Source organism: Anomaloglossus baeobatrachus, chromosome 5 (assembly GCF_048569485.1).
Source record: "Anomaloglossus baeobatrachus isolate aAnoBae1 chromosome 5, aAnoBae1.hap1, whole genome shotgun sequence".
In the NCBI taxonomy this organism is placed as follows: Eukaryota; Metazoa; Chordata; class Amphibia; order Anura; family Aromobatidae; genus Anomaloglossus; species Anomaloglossus baeobatrachus.
Window position 1 is genome coordinate 335,472,678 of NC_134357.1, and position 14,753 is coordinate 335,487,430.

Consider the following 14,753-nt stretch of genomic DNA (forward strand, 5'->3'; position numbering starts at 1 on the left):
CACTGCTTCCCTGAGCAGTAAACCTCTGCACATTGCGCAGCCTCGCAGACCTTCGGGGCCGCTGAGCAGGAGAGTCTGCGGCAGGCCAGGAATGGGAGACCGCTTCATTCCTTGTAACAGGAGAACCACTAGGTGTCACCCTTCTGCTGCCTCTCTGAGAAGGTATCTCCTGCACACTGCGCAGTCTGGCAGACCTTCGGCACTGCTGAGCAGGAGTGCTCGTGGCAGGCAAGGAATGGGAGACTGCCTCAGTCCTTGCCTCAGGAGAGCCACGAGATGTAACAGAGGACTATGTGGTACAGTATAATATATGGAGTACTATGGGCTGCATTATAATATATATAGAACTATGGGGCGAGTTATAATACATGGAGAACTATGGGAAATGCATTATAATACTTGGAGGATTATGGGGGTGCATTCTAATATATGAAGACTTATGTGGGACACCTTATACTATATGGAAGGCTATGTGGGGGGCATTATTGTATTTGGAGAACTATATATGAGGGGGACAAAGATACAAGCATGGGATGGGAACGTTTAGTGCTGAGGGAAAAAGGCTCTTTCCCTCAGCACCCAGCTTTTTCCGTTTTCTGCTACACATCTTCTCTCAGCATCCAGCTTTCTCATGCTCTGATATGGGAAATTTGGATGCTGAGGGAAAGATGTATAGCAGAGCATAGGGAAGCTGGGTGCCGATAGAGGGATTTCAGATCATGAGAAACATGGGTGCTGAGGGTAAGAGCCAAGTGTCAGTGTCATTATCCCGTACCCCAAGTGCCCAAGTGTCGGTGTACATGGCTAGGGGGGGCCCAGGTCCAAACTTTGCCCCGGGGCCCATAAAACTCTAGTTACGCCACTGCTCTCCACCACCTCCCGGTAAGCTACATTCTGATTTTAAGACGCACCCCTCATTTTCCTCCTAAAGTTTTGGGAGGAAAAGTGCATCTATAATCCGAAAAATATGGTATATTATATGGAGTCATTACACACAGAGGGATCTATTCCTATATATTATATAGAGTCATTACACACAGAGGGATCTATTTCTATATATTACATGGAGTCATTACACACAGAGGGATCTATTTCAAGTGTTTATTTCTGTTAATGTTGATGATTATGGCTTACAGCCAATGAAAACCCAAAAGTCATTATCTGAGAAAATTAGAATATTATATAAGACCACCTGAAAAAATGATTTTAAACTCAGAAATGTTGGCGCCTACTGAAAAGTCTGTACAATAAATGCCTCAATACTGGGTCGGAGCTTATTTTGCATGAATCTCTGCATCAATGCGGCGTGGCATGGAGGCGATCAGCCTGTGGCACTGCTGAGGTGTTATGGAACCCCAGGTTGCTTTGATAGCAGCTTTCAGCGTGTCTGCATTGTTGGGTCTGGTGTCTCTCATCTTCCTCTTGACAATACCCTATAGATTCTCTATGGGGTAACCATTAGGCGAGTTTGCTGGCCAATCAAGCCCAGTGATACTATGATTAGTAAACCAGGTACTGGTACTTTTGGCAGTGTGGATAGGTGCCAAGTCCTGATGGAAAATGAAACTTCCATCTCCAGAAAGCTTGTCGGCAGAGGGAAGCATGAAGGGCTCTAAAATTTCCTGGTAGCCGACTGCGCTGACTTTGGTCTTGGTAAAACACAGTGGACCTACACCACCAGATAACATGGCTTCCCAAACCCTCACTGGAAATGTCCCACTAGACCTCAAGCAGCTTGGATTGTGGTCTCTCCTCTCTTCCTCCAGACTCTTGGACCGTGATTTCCAATGAAATACAAAATTTTCTTTCATCTGAAAACAACACCTTGGACCACTAAGCAGCAGTCCAGTTCTTCTTCTCCTTGGCCCAGGTAAGACGCTTCTGACGTTGTCTATTGGTCATGAGTGGCTTGACACAAGGAATGCGACAGTTGTAGTCCATGTCCTGGATACGTCGGTGTGTGGTGGCTCTTGAAGCACTGACTCCAGTAGTAGTCCACTCCTTGTGAATCTCCCCCAAAATGTTTAAATGGCCTTTTCTTAACAATCCTATTAAGGCTGCGGTTATCCCGGTTACTTATGCACCTTTTTCTACCAAACTTTTTCATTCCACTCAACTTTCCAACAATATGCTTGAACAGCCAGCTTCTTTAGCAACAACCTTTTATGCTTTACCCTCCTTGTGGAGTGTGCCAGTGACTATCTTCTGTATATCTGTTAAGTCAGCAGTCTTCCCCATGATTGTGTAGCCTACTGAACCAGACTATAGACCATTTTAAACACTTAGTAAGCCTTTGCAGGTGTTTTGTGGTAATTATTCAAATTTTTTGAGATAATGACTTTTGGGTTTTCATTGGCTATAAGCCAAAATCATGAACATTAACAGAAATAAACACTTGAAATAGATCCCTATGTGTGTAATGACTCTATATAATATGTGTTTCTCTTTTTGTATCGAATTACTGAAATAAATTAACTTTTTGATGATGTTCTAATGAATTGAGAAGAACCTGAATCTGCTGTATGGGGACGGCTGACCTGCGCCTCTTCTCCCTGCAGCTGGAGATCTTGTGCTCGGTGAACATCTTGCAGTTTATATTCATTACCCTGAGGCTGGACAGCATCATCATGTGGCTGTAGCTTGTAAGTTTTCTTCCTTCTTGATGTCCGCCATGTGCTCTTCCTGGTGTGGGCCGCTGGGTAATTGGCTCCATATTATTCAGTGATTTCCCACGTCTTTTGTGCTCAGGTGGTCTGTGTGCCATTTTGGATCCCGATGTTCTTCCCCTGTTTGGTGGTCCTGGATTATATTGTGTGGTCCGTCTTGTTCTTACGATCCATGGACGTCGATTTAAAAAAAAAAAAAAAAATGATGTGGGGTCCCCTCTATTTTTCTAAAATCAGCCAAGGTACAGCAGACAACTGGGGGCTGATATTATTAGGGAGGGAAGGGCCATGGCTATTTGGCCCTTTCCAGCCTACCAATAGCAGCTCGTAGCCATCTCAGAAGTGGTGCATTCGCTATAAGCACTAATTGTGGTGCTGGACCTGGCTCTTCCCGTTGCCCTGGTGCGGTACAAATGGAGTGATTATTGTGGGGTTGATGCCAGCTCCAGCTGCAATCAAGCCCTGGTATTAGTAATGAGCGGCATCTAGCAGACACCCCCATTACAAATCCAGTAGTTGAAAGTAGGATAGAACATTTTATTTGAACAAACCCCCCCCCCCCACTCCGCAGGTGTCGTGGTAGTAACGTCATGGGTTCATTGGAGTTCCCAATAAACTCTGGTGAACTCATGAAGTCACTATTGCGACACCAGCGGTAGCGCGTATGTCGGCAAGATGTCATCAGGAGGTCATCCGAGTTAATTGGATACTCCTATGACCTCCTAACATCACTGTACACACTGCAGGATACTCACCTGTCTCCGGCAATGCTGTCCCCGATGCTCTCCCCGGCGCTGCTACTGCTTCTGGGTCCGCTGTGAGTGCATTGAATTTGCATGAGCATAATTAGCCGGCCCCTGGAGCAACAGCAGAGGCAGAGACAGCAGTGCTGGAGACAGATAAATATAGAAAACCATTTTATTTCAAAGACATGTTTTCACTTCAGTTTGCGATCTGTGTGACATCAGTGCTGCCAGACAAAAAACGGACATGTCTCCGTGTGTACACACGTTTCATGTGAAAACATGGATGTGTGAGTTAGCCCATAAAATAACATGGTTACATGTGGCATCCTTGTAAAAAAAATGGATGTCACACATATCTGAAACACAGAAGTCTAAAAGGGGCCAAATCCATAGAATATAGAGACTATGCCATAAAAAATACTGTTTTTCAGTCTGGGAATCTGGTTATAGGGTTTTCTGGTTTCAGAATATCTGTGTCCCCAGAAGCAGTTTGTTTGTATTTTTTAACCAAAAAAAAAAACTTCTTTAACCCCTTCACAACCAAAGATGTACCTAAACGTCCTTGGCCATGTCTGTCCCGTTACCGTGGGCTCCTGCGGATTGTCCACAGTAATCCTTCCACATGTCTGCTGATCTGATTGAACAGTTGTACATGTGCATTCAGAAGAGAGGTCACATTACCTTTACCTGAAAAGGTCAGAGGCAGGGGTGGGATTCAAATTTTTAACAACAGGTTCTCTGTAAACCCCGCCCATTTGAAAACCACACCCATTCTGTAACCACACCCATTTTGTTAGCCACATCCATTTTCATGCACTTTCCTCAACCAAAAAATACAAGTAATTTAAAGTATAATCTATTTCCCCTTCTTCCCCTCCTATACCCTCACTCTCCTGTCCAGCACCAGTTGTTCCAGTCACTGTCAGTCATATTGTATTAAACGTTTTTTCTACAATTTTTAAAAATTGTTACTGCTAAAATTGGAACGGACGACCTTCCCCGTGCAGATCTCATCCCATGTGGCTGCTTTTCCAGTGCAGATCCCATCACATGTGGCTCCTTTCCCCCTGCAGATCTCATCCCATGTGGTTGCTTTTCCAGTGCAGATCCCATCACATGTGGCTCCTTTCCCCCTACAGATCTCATCCCATGTGGCTCCTTTCCCCCTACAGATCCCATCCCATGTGGTCTCTTTCCCTTGCAGATCCCATCCCATTATGGCCTCTTTCCCCCCCGCAGATCCCACCCCATTTTGGCCTCTTTTTCCCTGCAGATCCCATCCCATTATGGCCTCTTTCCCCCTGGAGATCCCATCCCATTATGGCCTGTTTCCCCTGCAGATCCCATGCTATTATGGCCTCTTTCCATTGCAGATTCCATCCGATTATGACCTCTTTCCCTTGCAGATCCCATCCCATTATGGCCTCTTTCCATTTCAGATCGCATCCCATTATGGCCTCTTTCCCCTGCAGATCCCATCCTATTATGGCCTCTTTCCCCTGCAGATCCCATCCCATTATGGTCCCAGCAGATCCCATTGTAACGCCCTGGAAAACCAGCTAGATGTACACATAGGCCCCCGCAGAACACCTATCCCACACAGGGTTAAACCAGCCGACCTGAAATCCTAGTCACCCCCCCCCTCAGGGTAGGACAGAGACACCAGTGGGTGGGACCAGGCAGTTAAGGAACACCCACCTAGAGGTCTAGAGAACCCGGGGCGGGAAAAATAGTCAGATAACATAAGTTTACGTACAAGTTCAAGTGAGGAGTGGAGGAAAAGACTGACAGGCGTCAAAGTCGGAGCCCTGACGTACTGGCTAGGTGGCAGACGGTAGCCAGAGTCTGCAGGAGACGGGAAGACAGCTGCCGGAGATCCAAGGTGGACCGGGACAGGGTTGTAGCCCGCTGGTACCAACACCGGAGAACCGACCCGGAAACCGTGTGCACAGAGGGGGTACTTGGACCCTGAAGCCAGGACCGGCACCGACAGCCTAGCTAATTAACCAATTGAGGGCAGGATTTTAGGTCCTGTCCCAACCTAAGTCCCGAAAAGTAGACAACCACCCACCGAGAGGGATAGGGCATCCGCCAGGGCCCGAAGATCCCAAGGATCAGCGTCAGACGGGCACGGCTCCCAACCAGAGGGCCAGGAGCGGATTCCTATGTTTCAAACCGGGAAGTCCTACCTACAACACACAGAGTGCAGAGGAGAGAAACTTTGACTACCAACCCGGGTGTGGGATCAAATACACCCATCTGCAGCATCCGGCCACCATCACCTTGGTTTACCACAGGACTTGTGTGTTTTATTCGACCGTGAGTAACATCCCGGCCCGGCCGGGTGCGCCGGCCCCTGCAATCACCATCCTCAGCAAAGAGACACTGGGCCCCGGGACATCCATCCCTACCCACGGAGGGGTCAATATCCAGCTGCCAGCCCAACGTCCCTGGGAGCCCCGCAATGGCAGCGGTGGTGCTACATCTCACAACACACCATGGGTGGCGTCACAGACATTGCACAACCAACCCCGTAGAAATATGTCCCTTTTTATTCGGAGTGTCCACGTGACCCCCAGGTCCGGAGAACCCCTTGAGCCGTACCAGAGATCCGGATCCGAGCAGCCCCGGCTAGTGGCACGGGGGCGGCACCCCCCCTTATTATGGCCTCTTTCCCCTGCAGATCCCATCCTATTATGGCTTCACATGTGGCTACTTTCCCCCTACAGATACCATTCCATGTGGTCTCGTTCCCTTGCAGATCCCATCCCATCATGGCCTCTTTCCCCAGCAAATCTCATCCCAAGTGCTCTTTCTCCCCTGCAGATCTTGTCCCATGTGGCTCCTTTTCCCATATAGTTCCCATCTTATGCAGCTCCTCTCCCCTGCAGATCTTGTCCCATGTGGCTCCTTTTCCCATATAGTTCCCATCTTATGCCACTACTCTCCCCTGCAGATCTCGTCCCATGTGGCTCCTTTTCCCATATAGTTCCCATCTTATGCGGCTTCTCTCCCCTGCAGATCTCGTCCCATGTGGCTCCTTTTCCCATAGAGTTCCAATCTTATGCGGCTCCTCTCAGCTGCAGATTCTTGTCTCCCTGCATCTTTGGCTCACTGAGCCCTTACCTGCTTTAAGCACCGGCGGCCTCTCCTCTGTCTTCCATCTTCCTTCGCGGCACTCTGCGGGAACACTGACACTGGCAGGCGGCAGAAGGAGGAGCAACCTCACCACGCTGCTGTGACCTCTGCAGCGGCAGCGCATTGCTGCACGCCAGGTCAGGGAGCAGACAGGCTCCACTGAACCTGGAAGTGTGGCACATACGGAGATTCATTTGTGTTAGTGTCTTAAAGACACTAACACAAGTGAATACAGAGAGCCGGATCGCCAGAGCCGTTTCTTGCCGGTTCGGGGAACCAGCTGACATTTTAACAACCGGTTCGCCCGAACCGGACTGAACCGGCTGAATCCCACCCCTGGTCAGAGAGCATTTTGGGATAATCCTAAACTTTCTCCCAAAATCCAAATATAACTTTTTGTGAGTGGTGTCTAATCACTGTCTTCTCTCGTTGCAGATCTTACTTGTTCATCGATTGGACGGACATAATTTATTCTTCCAGATCCCCATCTTTGTCCCTCTCTGGCTTTCTTTAATTACCCTGATGGCAGCAACGTTTGGCCAGAAAGGAGGCAATCACTGTAAGTGCCGTACGTTGTGTGTGAGGTGGTAATGTGGTCGCATTGTGGAAACCTTACTGTAGCCTTAATCTTCCAGGGTGGTTTGGTATTCGTAAAGACTTCTGCCAGTTCCTGCTGGAGATCTTCCCTTTCCTGCGGGAGTACGGTAATATCTCCTATGACAGTCACCATGAGGACAGTGAGGACGCGGAGGAGACCCCCGTGCCGGAGCCACCCAAGATCGCTCCAATGTTTCACAGAAAGACCGGAGTGGTTATCACTCGGAGCCCAGGGAAGTAGGTGGTGCCACCACCCAAACTGAACATTGACATGCCAGATTGGAAGTGATGGCAGAGAGTCCCAGTACACGGCCTGTTTTTCCCAGTGGATTTCAGATACTGCTCCTCACTACGTTACAAGACGGAAAACGCTATTGACCTCACTCTGGGGTTTTTTTTTTTCTATTTGTTACTTTATAACGCAGCGTAAAGAATACTTTCTGCTTTCCTGACACGTCTGTTTTGGCAAGTTCTTGCACGTTTCAAAGGCTGTGTTGTAATATTCCTCTGTTATTCCTCCTGGAAATGAATGAATGGACGGCTATGTTAGGCTATGTGCACACGTTGCGTATTGTCATGCTGAAAACTCTGCAGCGATTTGGCAGCGCATGTGCGTTTCAAAACGCAGCCAATACGATGTGTTATGGGTTAAGGATGTATTGTGACTGTCGAATTGATGCAGAATTTATGCACTCTGGATGCTTTCTCTCCCATAGACAGAGTGGGAGCAGCATCCAAAGCGCACAAAATAAGTGACATGCTGCTTTATTGAACGCAGCGATTCAGCAACAAATTTCAGCATGCAAATCAATGCATTCTAAAACGCAACGTGCACATGGAATTTGCACAATTTACATAGACTTTGCTGGGGACGCATAACGCATGGAAATAAACAATGTGCGAATGTAGCCTTACCATTCATCTAGTCAGACACTGTCCAATAAATGGTGACCATGTCGGACTGTGCAAGGACACCTTCTTTACACGAGTGGAACACGATCGCCCATTTTATTAATTAATTTTGAAGACGACTGGAACAGGAATGAAGCAACACAGGAAAAAAGAAAATGAGGATCCAAAAAAGTTATTTCATGAGACATATTAGGCTTTAGTAAGACAGATGTGACCAGAGCGCTGGTCAGTCCTAATTACTAATCCAGTAGTTGCAAGGAGATTCAAATATTTTATTTAATTTATTTAATACTGGTCTGCTGTAATCTAATTAGGAGGGGCCCACGTCGATCCCATACTGCTGGCACATTCAATGGAAAATCGAATGTTCCCCATTACTTGTGAGAGCAGCCCCTGCAGGCGCACACACACACACTGCTGTGTGTGCTTCACTGTAGTGACCTGGACCTCATAAGGTCAGCCCAGGTCATCGCAGGGGCACCCTCCGCAGTGTGTGTGCAGGCGCAGCGGTGACGTTATGGGTTAATCGGAGTATCCATAGAACTCGGATGACCTTCTGACGATACCCCAGTGACACCCACGCTACTGTGGAGGTGGCCTGAGCTATAGCTTGTTTGTTCTAATGTAATAAGATTATCTGTGTATGTAAATAATCAAAATATAGATGTAGTAGCATAATTATCTGTGTGTCTATGTAGCAATTGCACAGACCTATAATATAATTCTAAGCTGTATAGTCATGAAGGGGTTACCAAGAATAAGTGAACAGATGTACAAACAATGAAAAAGTCTTCATAATGATGAGCAAAAGTCTTATCAGTAGCTTCACACAGAAAGAATGTATAACGAACAGAGATGTATTTCATAACATGCTGGGAGAAATTGGGGAGTGGAATACTCCCTAGACTCTGTGTTCTAGTTCCAAGGTTAATGATGCATACTGTATAATTGAATCATGAGTACACGAGTTTCAGTTGGAGACGCTGGCTCAAAGAGAGAACATGTCTTGTGTGATCATTGTCTGATACATTAACATCAGCTCTGATATACAGCTAATTCAGCACCGGACTCTGATAGCCTGAACAAAGACTCCATTAGCAGTCTTATCCAAATTTCTCCCTTAACACTACCGCAAGTGTCGTGGCAGTAACATTACGGGTTCATCAGAGTTCCCAATGAACTCTGATGAACCCGTGAAGTCACTGTCAGGACACCTGCAGTAATGCAGGTGTGTTGTCCGGAGGTCATCCGATTTCATTGGATACTCCAATGACCTCCTGATGTCACTGCACGCACACTGCTTGGTTGATACCTGTCCCCGGCGCTGCTGTCCCTGATGCAGATGTCTCCGGCGATGCTGCTGCTTCCAGGTCCACGGTGCAGTGAATATTCATAAGCATAATGGACGCAGGTCGAAAGCAAGTGAAAGTAGTGCTGAAGACAGCAGGCCTGGAGGCAGGTGAGTATAAAAAATAATTTTATTTTAAAGACACGTGTTTTCTCCAGTTTATGTCACACTGGTGTCACACGGATCACATCAGTGTATGATTCGTGTGACACCTGTGCTGTCGGAGAAAAAATTTACATGTCTCCGTGTGTACGTGTGGGTCACACGATCTGTGTGAAAAGATGGCCGTGTGGGTAACTCCAGAGAATAATGTCGCGGGCGGAGGGGACGCGCTCGCCACGCTCGGGTCCGGAGCTTCTGCTGCTGCTCGGTGACTCGAGCGGTGGACCGGACCCGGGGACTCGAGCGGCGCTCCTCACCCGTGAGTGAAAGGGGAGGTGATTTGGTTTGGGGATTTAGTCCGTGACGCCACCCACGGGTTGTGGTGAAGATGGGCACGACCGCTGCTGGTGACGAGGATCCCGGGAGTGATGGTAGGGAGCAGCTGGGATGTTGCTTTCCCCCTCCTTGGGTAGGGGTTGTTGGTCCCGGGGCCCGGTGGTGAGACGTGGAGGCAGGGTAGGTGAGGTGCATGGTTGCAGGGACAGCACGGCGCGGTGCTGGATGGCACAGGTGTACTCACTCAGCAAAAGATGCACAAAGGCCTCAGTAAACCAAACGGCTGGATGGACGGGTCCCGCAGCCGGCTGCAGTGTCTCTCTCCCTGGACAGGTGATGGTGGCTGTCTTTCCCTGCACCTTGATGTACTTGTTGACTACGATAGATTCCCAACGGTAGTCCGCTAACCGGTGTATGGATGCCGGAGGAGCCCGTTTGCCCGCAGGCGCTGGCCCTTGGGTCTCTAGCCTTAGGCGGTAGCTGTATACCCTCACGGTGTGGGCGGTTGCCTTCTATTGGGTCTTTTGCTGTCAAGAAACCCCTGGGGTTCCAGTCACATTCGGATCTGACTATTGTCGGCGGGTCCAAGCCTGGTCGGGATCCGATGGCCCTGCCTGTGTGTGCTGGATTCACTTCGCTCCCCGGTCGGTACCAGCGGGCCAACGCCCGACCCCGGTCCTACGGTTCCGCGTTGCTTCACCACTCCTACAGACGGCCACCACCATCTGCCAACCTTGCTGTCAGTGCTGGGGCCACAAACCCATATTATATACGGATAAGGCTGCACATCAAACTTAGATAATGGTATAATGCCTCAAGCATATGGACAAATATTGGAATATACAATGAAAAATGCTACTTGCTAATTTGAACATGTGAATAATGAATTGCATACCTGCCATGAATATTAGGAAAAAGGAGATATTTAGCAATCGCATTGATCAATGTAACTGAGCCCCAAGGCCTCGTCAAGGCATATCTCTATATTGGGGTCCCTAGCTCTGTGACCCTAACTGTGTGTCATCTCATTGCAATTAAAAACTGCTATGGGTGGAGAGGGGTAACTAAGGACTTTCTTATATAGGAGATGGAAAAACATGGCCGAAAGGGGCGGAGCTGTGTTCACATTCAGAAAAAAACTACATATAACTGAATAGGATAACTGAAGTGAGCACTAATAATATATATATTAGTGCTCACTTCAGTTATCCTATTCAGTTATATGTAGTTTTTTTCTGAATGTGAACACAGCTCCGCCCCTTTCGGCCATGTTTTTCCATCTCCTATATAAGAAAGTCCTTAGTTACCCCTCTCCACCAATAGCAGTTTTTAATTGCAATGAGATGACACACAGTTAGGGTCACAGAGCTAGGGACCCCAATATAGAGATATGCCTTGACGAGGCCTTGGGGCTCAGTTACATTGATCAATGCGATTGCTAAATATCTCCTTTTTCCTAATATTCATGGCAGGTATGCAATTCATTATTCACATGTTCAAATTAGCAAGTAGCATTTTTCATTGTATATTCCAATATTTGTCCATATGCTTGAGGCATTATACCATTATCTAAGTTTGATGTGCAGCCTTATCCGTATATAGTATGTAATTTTTGGCTTGCACTCATAATATATATATTAGTGCTCACTTCAGTTATCCTATTCAGTTATATGTAGTTTTTTTCTGAATGTGAACACAGCTCCGCCCCTTTCGGCCATGTTTTTCCATCTCCTATATAAGAAAGTCCTTAGTTACCCCTCTCCACCCATAGCAGTTTTTAATTGCAATGAGATGACACACAGTTAGGGTCACAGAGCTAGGGACCCCAATATAGAGATATGCCTTGACGAGGCCTTGGGGCTCAGTTACATTGATCAATGCGATTGCTAAATATCTCCTTTTTCCTAATATTCATGGCAGGTATGCAATTCATTATTCACATGTTCAAATTAGCAAGTAGCATTTTTCATTGTATATTCCAATATTTGTCCATATGCTTGAGGCATTATACCATTATCTAAGTTTGATGTGCAGCCATATCCGTATATAGTATGTAATTTTTGGCTTGCACTCATAATATATATATTAGTGCTCACTTCAGTTATCCTATTCAGTTATATGTAGTTTTTTTCTGAATGTGAACACAGCTCCGCCCCTTTCGGCCATGTTTTTCCATCTCCTATATAAGAAAGTCCTTAGTTACCCCTCTCCACCCATAGCAGTTTTTAATTGCAATGAGATGACACACAGTTAGGGTCACAGAGCTAGGGACCCCAATATAGAGATATGCCTTGACGAGGCCTTGGGGCTCAGTTACATTGATCAATGCGATTGCTAAATATCTCCTTTTTCCTAATATTCATGGCAGGTATGCAATTCATTATTCACATGTTCAAATTAGCAAGTAGCATTTTTCATTGTATATTCCAATATTTGTCCATATGCTTGAGGCATTATACCATTATCTAAGTTTGATGTGCAGCCTTATCCGTATATAGTATGTAATTTTTGGCTTGCACTCATAATATATATATTAGTGCTCACTTCAGTTATCCTATTCAGGGGCCACAAACCCAGACACCTGCAGTCTTTACTCCTCTCACTTCAAACTCCAAAACTGAACTACTGCTTTTCCCGCCTCCAGGCCTGTGAACTCCTCGGTGGGTGGGGCCAACCGCTTTGCTACGCCCCACCTGGTGTGGACATCAGACCCTGGAAGGAGGCAACAAGGGTTTTATGTTTGGCTGGTGTCCCTGTCTAATGGGGGTGGGGGTGGGGGTGTGTGTGTTACCTGTGACGACCTGGCTAGTCCAGGGCGCCACATTAACATGGGTACATGTGGCATCTGTGTTGAAAATGAATGTCACACGTACCTGATACACAGACATTTGAAAAAGGCCTTACACTCATCCATGGTGCTGCCTTAAAGATCTTCTTTCTCTGACAATCGGCTCATCTCACAGATGATGTATCTATTCCTACGTCTACAGATCGAAAAAAATCTTTTATCATAATGTAGATTGACATTCGGCCATTTTTAATTTTTTTTTATAGTGAATGTGCAGTTATTGTGCAAGGAACCATTGCTTTGGACTTATCTTGCATCCCTTTATATACCACTAGCAAAAGCCGTTTAGTTTTTATACTGTACATATGGAAAACCGATGCATTCTGATAAAAATACTAGAAACACGCTTCATGTTCTGTCCTGCATGGGACTAATCCTTCTTTTAGGATTTATTTTCTTACATTCCGATGTTTCTGCCATACTTTGCTTGTATAGTATTTATGAAGAAGTGTCCTCATTTTAGCAGTGTAATATATTGTTTCTGTACAGTATAAATACAGAGTATTTTTATAAAGTAAGGTTGTATAAAATGAGAGAATAAGCTTGTAGTAAAGCGTCACGATATATGAAATCCGGAACCGAAACGCGCCAGTACATTTTATTCTTTGTTTGTTTTCACACTGTTCTGTTCATTGTAAAAAAAAAAAAAAATATTTCTATGTAAAATATTCTCGCCATCGATATCGATGTTAATAAGTTAAGTGGTAAAACGGTGTTGATGCACAGATTGTACAGACAAATTCATTTAATAAATAGTTCATCATGACAAACTCTTGTTTTGCTTTGGACTGAAAGGACTAAACTATTGGGGGATGTTGGGATCACAGTTAATAAAGGTTCACCGCGAGGATGGGGCACTGTGAAGAACGTTCCTCCACACAGCTCCGCTATTCAGACCCCACATTGTGCTGCACAGAGGGCGGGGTAGGGGCGATAAATGGGGATCACAACGTCTCTGATTATATAATGTGTGCTCAACAGTAATCCTGGTGGTCGCACAATCTGTGGGTCTAAAGTTGTTATCGAACTTCATCCTAAACACTACATTTTGGTGCGGCCTACCAGCTACCACAGTACTGCAGTCTGAATACAGCCCATCCGTGGTCTCATGACTTCTCCGATCTGTATCTGGACATTTTGATGCGGTCTACCAGTTACCGCCGTACCTTCAATCCGTACGCAGCCCATCCATAGACACAGCAGCTCCCTGGTTTATGACTTCTCTGATCTGGATCGGTATTTTCTTATCATTTATTCAACAGCACCGTGAACGTCATTTAGTCTCGTTCCCCCCATGGGTCCCTATCCCCCGTCCCACCAAACAAATTTAGTTTTCTCAGATATACACACACGGAATAATTTTCTAAGAAGCTTATTAACCCTTAACCTATTTTCACCTTCCTAACCTGGGTAAATTTTTCAATTCTGACCGGTATCTCTGGAACGCTTCAACGGACCCCAGTGATTCTGAGATTCTTCTTTCGTGATATTGTAGTTGATAATAGTGGTAAATTTAGGTCTAAATTTTTTACATTCATGAAAATAGTGGACTTTTGGCTGAAATTTTCAATTTTCAAATTTTAAAGTTTTATGCCCTTAAACCAGAAAGTTATGTTACACACACTAGTTACCGTATTTTTCGGATTATAAAACGCACTTTTCCTCCCAAAAATTTGGGAGGAAAGTGAGGGGTGCATCCCATAATCTGAATGCACCTTACTGGGGTGGTGGAGAGGGGGTCGCAAGAGGCCGGGGGAATGCTGAGGCGGTGGTGCAGGGGCTGCGGTGGCTGTGCAAAGGCTGCAGCGGCTGTGTGGTGTCTGCAGCCGCTGTGTGGGGTCTCCGGCGGCTGCAGTGGTTGTGCAGTGTCTGCGCAGGGTTTTCAGTGGCTGAGGCTGCTGTGTGGGGTCTCCGGCGGATGGACTGGGGCTGCCAGTCGGGTGGTGACTTCAAATAATGCTGGTTGGAGTCATCAAGTGCAGATGGAACTTTCGTCTCTAGCTCTAATCTGCGTAAGCACCGCCTCCAGCCCATTGATCTCCCTCCAGCGGACTTCAGAA

At 46.4% G+C, this 14,753-nt stretch overlaps 1 long non-coding RNA gene and 1 pseudogene across 2 annotated transcripts in view; one reads left to right on the plus strand and one right to left on the minus strand.

Moving 5' to 3' along the window:
- LOC142311427 (uncharacterized) overlaps nucleotides 1–14,753 on the minus strand; it is a 225,553-nt gene that overhangs the window by 93,474 nt on the left and 117,326 nt on the right. The window lies entirely within an intron of this gene.
- On the plus strand, nucleotides 2,523–7,436 carry LOC142310522 (transmembrane protein 185A-like; annotated as a pseudogene).